This window comes from Amblyomma americanum, chromosome 7, assembly GCF_052857255.1.
Source record: "Amblyomma americanum isolate KBUSLIRL-KWMA chromosome 7, ASM5285725v1, whole genome shotgun sequence".
Classification (NCBI taxonomy): Eukaryota; Metazoa; Arthropoda; class Arachnida; order Ixodida; family Ixodidae; genus Amblyomma; species Amblyomma americanum.
In genome coordinates this window covers 96,666,318-96,673,916 of record NC_135503.1, presented here as the reverse complement: position 1 = coordinate 96,673,916, position 7,599 = coordinate 96,666,318, and the positions used below count along the sequence as shown (strand labels likewise).

Here is a 7,599-nt window from a genome sequence, read left to right as displayed (position 1 = left end):
GCGCTCGGCTGCCGACACGCAAGACGCGGGTTCGATCCCGGCTGCGGCGGTCGAATTGCGATGGAGGCGAAATTCTAGAGGCCCGTGTACTCTGCGATATAAGTGCACGTTCAAGAACCCCAGAAATTTCCGGAGACCTTCACTAGGGCGTCCCTCATAGCCTCAGCCGCTTTGGGACGTTAACCCCCATAAACCAAACCAAACCTGTCCTTTTGACAAGTTGCAATTTAGACGTATGTTACGCGATGTAACCGGGCTTTTTCCATGTTTTCTGCAGTACAACAATAACAACAAAAAGAAGGCCGATGGTATTTGACCCCGGTGCTTGTTGAACAATGACCGTTTCAAAAGTTTTAAAATACAAGGCTGAGCACCCTAAAGCATGCGACTCCACGGCTTAGTGATCAGCGTTTTGTTATGCGCAAGTTGCACTGCCAGCACGGTAGCCTGCTAGGCAAGTGGCGAAAAGAAGAAAGCTTGTTGACTGGAACGCATCTTACACGTCTTGTTCTTTGTGTTAGTCTTTCAGCGCTCCCTTTTCTTTTTAACGAAAAGACTGACACAAACGCCAAATATGTGAGTGATGAATACTACACACTAATCAGTTTCAGCCGCTTATCCTGACGGTACGAATGATCGATGAGCGCAAGCTAGCTCACGAGATGATTTGCGCAAGGATTACAGCTGGCACCACTGCCTCTTCCATTCGACTGCCTTGCCACAACTAGTGAACTGCAACTGCAGTGAACCGCAAAGTCGAAGTTTATTTCAGCTGTGTTGTCAGGCTGGGTTCAGGTTGTTGCCCTGGGTTCATTGAAAGGACAAAGCTTCGCGTCATTTGAGTGTGACGGCAGCGATGAAACTACCGCTGAACCGTCCCGGTAGCAAGAACATGACACTTTTTCGTGATGTCTGTACAAGGTTTTGTGTCAGTGTCCTTACATGCAGTGGAGAAACCTATTCATCCAGGTAACTGTCCGAAACGGGTGATGAATTAAGGTGAACAATCAGCAGGTCGCTAGCACTCGGTATGAGTTGGAGTCTCCCTGTGTGAAGAGGTGTGTAATCAAGGCAGGCGAGCAGTGTATCAAAACGCACAACTGTACTCATGCATTAATATCACCGCCTCACCTCGCACCTGGCTTCCATACTTTGTTAATTTCCACCTGTGATTGAAACTCCTGTTCAAGAGCCGGCTAGCTGCATGTTGTGTGCATCTCACTACACCCGTATACTTTTACCCTGGTGCGTGTCAAGCTACTCACCTTTTCCGGTTAAAGGCGAATTTTGAAAATTGAATTTGGCGCACTTGCATGTTTTTTTTTTGGGGGGGGGGGGGGTTGGGGGAGTGGGACGTGAGATCGAAAAATGCAACCCCTAGATATAGCAGTGCAACTCATCACAGAGGCGCAACTCTTTCTAATACAGTGTACGCCCAAGACGAGCGTACAAAGCGCAACATGACAGCAGCATACAACCTTGGAGCAAACAGCCAGTAAACATAAGCACCACACGATCGCTATGGTTGTGCTTCACACAAACGATTACAGGTGACGCAGGCTTCGCTGCCCTCATGACGTATAGATGACGCCGCAGTGCACAGTGAAATTTCTAAAGTGCAAAGAAATTCCAATGGCATTGTTGGATTCCGCCTCTCAGTATACCCCACAATGCTCAAATCGGTATGCGCACACATAAAGTGGAGCTGAAGCTTTTAATTCGCGACTGCAGACGCCTCTTTGCGCTGGAGGTATTTTTTTTTTTGTCGCAGAATACATGCGGTTATCCCCTAGGTTTCGTACTGTCACCCGAAAACTATCCGCAGCCTCCAGAGCGGTATATCACCCATTAGGTAGCTACACAAACAGTGAAGAAGTGTTCCCCTTCAAGACAACTCAGACCGAACACTTCGAACTTCTTTCCCTGAAATTGCTTCCTGCGTTTCAAGAGAGAATATTGGCCTGCTGACAAAACAATGCCAACAATTCTTAAGGCGGTTCTTCATCCAAAACGTCCATGGCTTTGCCAGGGAAAGAGCGGTAGAAGCCAGCGCAGGACTGGGTGTTTAAAAGAAGTTGTTTGCGGTGTTCTTCATATCTATGTGCGTGTGTAACTGTGTTGGAGCGTTTCATTTAATTGTTGACTAGTTGCTCGCAGGTGCAAGGCACTCGGAAGTACTTAATTCTGGAGGACCACAACGTTGTTACTTCTGTTCATGTACATACACAGTTGCGTGGCTGCATTCCCACTCTGGAGACGAGTATGCAATGTGGACACGAGCCCATTCTCAGTTGAAAATAGCTTAATAGCTCTCGGCTCGCTAATTGGGGTAATTTGCCTTTCTTTTTTTCTCACGGGATATTAACAAGCTTTCCCGCGCGTCCTCGCTTTCAAGGACCCGAGGAAATGAGCTGGCGGTCCCAAGTCACGTCGTCGACAAGCAGACATCGCTTTGTATACGAGCCCACACTTCTCCACTAAACAGCGATGTCTGGAACTTTCGAATATAGGATCGAATCGGCCACCGATAACGTAACCGGTATCGGAATTTGAGTTCTGCATTAGGTGAGCGAAATTACTAATACGCATATTCTTAAACAAAAAACACATGCAATTCCGTATCCAACATTCCCGGACACAAATTTTGGAAATTGAAAAATTGTAATACTCTGTTATACAAGTATTGAAGGTAATGGGCTATTTAAAATCAGTTCCTGGGCGAGTTGGTATTTCATGCTTACATTCACAGCGCAAAGACGAACACGGACACGAAGGGAGACACCACAAAGCGCCGACTTCAACAACGTTTATTGCTGCGCGCAGCGACTACATATAGAGTACAGCGGGCATGCGCAGCAAAGAAAAGGAAAGTCATGTGAGACTGGTAGCAGCGCCAACCCGCAAAGGAAACACATCATCACAGGTACAAGGAAGACAACATAAAGCTACAACCTAAATGTATGGACGCAAACAAGAACAAAAACAATGATACCCTAGTTGGAAATTCCTAAGACCCGAAGTTCTTTATCACCTAACAACACCGAAGGGGTGCTGACACAATAATCTCCTTTTTCTGCAATCTCACCAGCCTCAGGTACTTCCCTGGCTGCTTTGCTGAGATACTTATGAAGGATTGTTGTTCTTTCCTATTGTTCTGATATGTAGCAAAATATTTCTTTTGAAGAGTTTCCATCGATCGCATCAAACAGTTAAGACTGCCACAGAAAACCAGTGGGGAATGCTTTTAACTGTAGCAAAAACGTTAACAGAAAAAAACATATATACAAGACCGCTGCCGGGTGACCTGCAGATATATTGATTGTTATAGTGAAATCTTATATGAAGAATGAAGAATTGCGTTCATAAACAGTTTCGTGCTAAAAATGCTTCTGTCCAGAATTGTTGGATATGGTTGCGCACGGCTATGGCGGAGGTACCAAAATTAAGTTGACGTTGGATAATAAATATTAAAATTTTTGTGCTCGTTCCACGTGATTCTTCTTTTAGACGGGAAGCTTAGAAGTGTTTTTAGAGTGCGATTGTGCGTCGTTTACATGTATCTATTGTTGCTGGTGTCTCATGAGAGCCAGGAACAAACACAAAAACAAAGTGCACCTTCTTCCACAAAACGAACCAGGCAGAAAAGGTGAAGGTTTTACATTAAAAATAAAGTACTGAGGTCTTTTAGTGAAAATTTAGCCGCCCGGAAAAGATTAAATGTGTGTCTAATATGGATAACCCTCTCAGGTTTTCACCGTCGTTTTAAACCGCTAATCACGGTAAATCAATTCAAACAACTGGTCCGTTCACTGCAGTCTGTGTCATGGTTTTTCACATGAAGATGAAGTTCGCAATGATGCGCACAACCAGGAGATATAAATGTGTGTTTCGCCCTGAAATACCATTATGTGCTGACAATGCTTCGCAGCCAAGTTCAGGACCGCTATAACAGACTGGCAATTTTTGTTCCGATTGTCTACCTCAATCCAATTCTTTTCCCCTTCTCTGTTGCTTTCAGCTCTGCCCTGGCGTTCCCTTAGATAAGTAACGATAACGGCATAGAATAGAATAGAATAGAATCCAACAAAAAAAAAACTTGCACCATATAAAGCGAGGTAGCCAGTAGCTTTCACAGCTGCTGCGTACCAGCTTCCGCTACTTGCCGCGCAGGTGCACAACAAAGGAGCGTAATTGCTGGATCTCGTTGTCACTTTCCTCGCGCAAATGACTGTGACGAGCTACGGGTGAACACAGAACACACTGTAACACGAAGACTAGCGTATACCACATCCGCGGAGAAAGATTTGGTGCATCTGACTGCACTTAATCGATTTGCAAATAAAATGAGTCATTCGTAAATTTCGGTCGACAAGTTATTTCTGTTTTGACCTTGTGCCGTTCATTGCGGCGATAAATTTATCGGATAAATTTCTCCGAAGCAAACGGTCCAGTAGTCGCCGTATATAGCACGTCATAAGATCTCATAACCTACAACTCTCGCAGATCGCCCTTCCAAAATTTCTCTACACATTCTATAGAGTGCCTAGGCTTTAGTAATTAAAGCCTATAGACAGTTCACAGGCAATCTATACATTTATGCCTATACACTTTAGCATATTGTTGTCTATAGACAGTCTATGGACTTTGAATAAATAAAATGAAATATCTATAGGAAGGCAATACAGTCTAGAGAAGTTTAATAGCCTCTGCCATTGTAAATGTGAAACAGTCCCTCTAGCCTTCACGCCTGTCAGTGCGTTCGTCTGTGACTTAATTGTGTCCGCGCTTCACCAACGCGTACATTTTTTTTTATTCCCTTGGTTTGCGGTCACTGCGGGCCTTCGGTCTACGCGGGCCTGCAGGCCTTCGGTCTACCTCGCATTCCGCGATGGGCCCTTTTTTTTTTCTTTTTTTGGCATTCTCGATGGCACCGAAGCGTCGCGGTTCTCCGCCGTCTGACATTCCTGCGGCGAGCCAGTGGATCAGTGGTCCCGCCAATTAGCTGAAAAACAACTTTTCATCCTTCGAGAGGCGACGCGCGGGTGTGGCAGGGAAGGGGAAAGCATCAAGCAATATGGGCCAGAACTCCCCCCGGGGAGAGGGTTTTCAGAATGTTTTTGTATGTGTTTTTTTTTCGGGCTCCGTGCGCTGCAGTTTGGCGAGTACTGGTGGCGCCCCCTGGTTAACAGACGTGGCGAAAACCGGACGCAGCGCTCTCTTTCAGTTTGCTGTCAGCTAGGCGAGCGGTAGGGTGTTTCCATCGAAGGCGAAAGGAAGTTTCGCTAATTATGGGTGGCTCGACCTACTGCAGTGTTTACAAGTGTCATAACAGCTATAAAAACACTTCAGGCCAGGTACCGAGGATAAAATTTTATCGCTTTCCTTGGAGACCGTACGAAACGGAAAAGAGGGAGCGCTGGATTCAAGCAGTGCGGCGTGCAAGGTGAGGATGGCCTTTTTTTATGGGGAAGGCTCAATCCAGAAAGAATTTTGAGTTTTTTTCTGTTTTCGTCATGCCCTACCAGCCCTGACGGAAAACCGTGGCAGCCGGTGCGGCACGAAACAAGAATTTGCAGCGCGCACTTTGTGGGCAATGAGAAAAGTAGCATTGCTTCGCACCCGGCCTACGTTCCCACCATATTCCCTCCGTCTTATGGGAAAGACGATGGAATGATGCCTAGTGAAAAACTACAGAAATACCTCAGGTAAGCACCACTGAAGGAAAGGGAATGACTATGTACGACCTGAGTCATACATACGTCTGTTGAAACCGATGAAATAGTGCGCTTGTTTTCTCTGGCGCATGGCAACACGAAATGTATCCTTTTGATTTGAAGGTCTCAGCGTCGTGCAGCAGACCGGACGACTGCGGACAGTTCGGACGATGATGCAGAGGAAAGCGCTTCTCCATTACACGAACAGGAATGGTCACCAGATCCAGAATACGAATCACCATTGCTTTTCATTGAAGATGCACAAATACCAATGGAAGAGGGTAGCACTCTCCGCACATCCGTGGTAAGCGACAGATATTTCATTTTTCAGGATAAAAAAAAAAGTATACAATATCTAGACAAAATTTCGCGATCCCCCTGATTAGAACTCGAGTTTTTTGTTTGCATTTGATGATGTTATGTTGGTTTTCGTTTGCTCCGGCCATATCGTTATTTACGTTTGCATTAGTTTCTGAATATTAAACCCTAGGCAATGGGCACATTGCCACCAAAGGAAATTTGGTGTCATTGTTTTTCTTGTGCTTTTCCATAAACTGCCTTTTCGTATGAGTGTTTTCTTTCCTTCCTCGATTTTGCTGCTAAGCCTTCCCGTTTTCTACCTTAGGTTAAATTTTATGTCTGTCCCCGGCCGCAATATGTGGCTCGCATCGGATATCGCTAACCAGTCTTCTTTGCGTGTGCAGCTGACGCAGACCGACGGTCAATCATGCCAGGGCGCCTGCACCATTGTCCTTTCCATGACATCAGGTTGCATAGCTTCGACACAGGTGTGTCATATTAGCACTGTGGATTCTTCAACCCAAGCAAAGCCTACCACTGCATCTACAGCCACCGGCGAAGACGAGAGAAGTTGTGTGCAATCAAACACACAACCAGCACAAACACCACTACCATTTCCCACCGCACAGAAGTTACATTCCTAATTTGTTTCTTTCGCACACGCGGATGCCGAAGGAACGATCACTAAAGGTGGTGGGTTCTTCAGAGAAAAAAAAAAAAAGAAGACAGTAGTCAAGGGAAAAATGCGCTTCATGGTCACTCGATCCTACCCAGACGTATCTCCTGCATTCCCGAAGTTTCGGCAACCCCTTGACGCCGCACACATGTCGACAGATGTACCTGCCTAAGCTTCTTCAAGACGGGTTATGCCCGTGACGGCGCGAAGAACACAAAGGCATCCGCTGCAGGATGGCGAGGCAGGGACGGGACGGGTCCCTTTGTGTGCGACGCGCTGATCACAATACAGCCGCCGCCTAATCCCCATCAGGCGTCCCTCTGATGCAAGTGACTTGACTGGTGCGGCATTCCTCGCGAACCCAAGGCCGACTGGCGCCACGGAAAGTTCTGCGAACTTCACAGCATTCATTTAATTAGTGCCTCCAGAAAATACCTAAAATAAAAGTCCTCTAATTTTGGTACGTACTCCGCAAGAAACGCTTCGTCTTTTTCTACGTTAATTGCTATGCTCCTCTGAGGGGAGTACACATAAAGCAAAGCGGTGTCAATCCTCAGGATGTAAAGCATTATCATTATCTGCGTGTAGTAGGAGTGCGTTTTTCGCAGTTCTAAGTGACCATTCACATAGTGAATATATGGCGCATTGCTGATTTCGTTATCTGGGTCAACCAGACACTTGCTCCTCAAACTATAAGGGCACTTAATTTCAATAAGTTGAAGTGTGCTGCCGGATGTTGCAATGCCGTCTGGACTGCAACACAACCATGGCTGCTCGGCATCGATGATGAGCCCAACCTGAAAGTAATCGAGAGTAAATGTAGCATGGCTTCATTAGGCTTGTACTGAAGTTACCTCGTGTATTTTCGTCCCAAGTGCCAGCTCCAACCCCTGTCTGGCCATTTTTTCC

At 46.1% G+C, this 7,599-nt stretch overlaps 1 long non-coding RNA gene across 1 annotated transcript; it reads left to right on the top strand.

Annotated features, from left to right (window-relative positions):
• The first annotated feature begins 5,312 nt into the window (after window positions 1-5,312).
• On the top strand, window positions 5,313-7,319 carry LOC144097347 (uncharacterized). The gene is made up of 4 exons (XR_013306986.1): window positions 5,313-5,443; window positions 5,526-5,705; window positions 5,838-6,018; window positions 6,419-7,319. It is a non-coding gene; the product is annotated as an uncharacterized LOC144097347 (long non-coding RNA).
• Window positions 7,320-7,599: the final 280 nt, after the last annotated feature.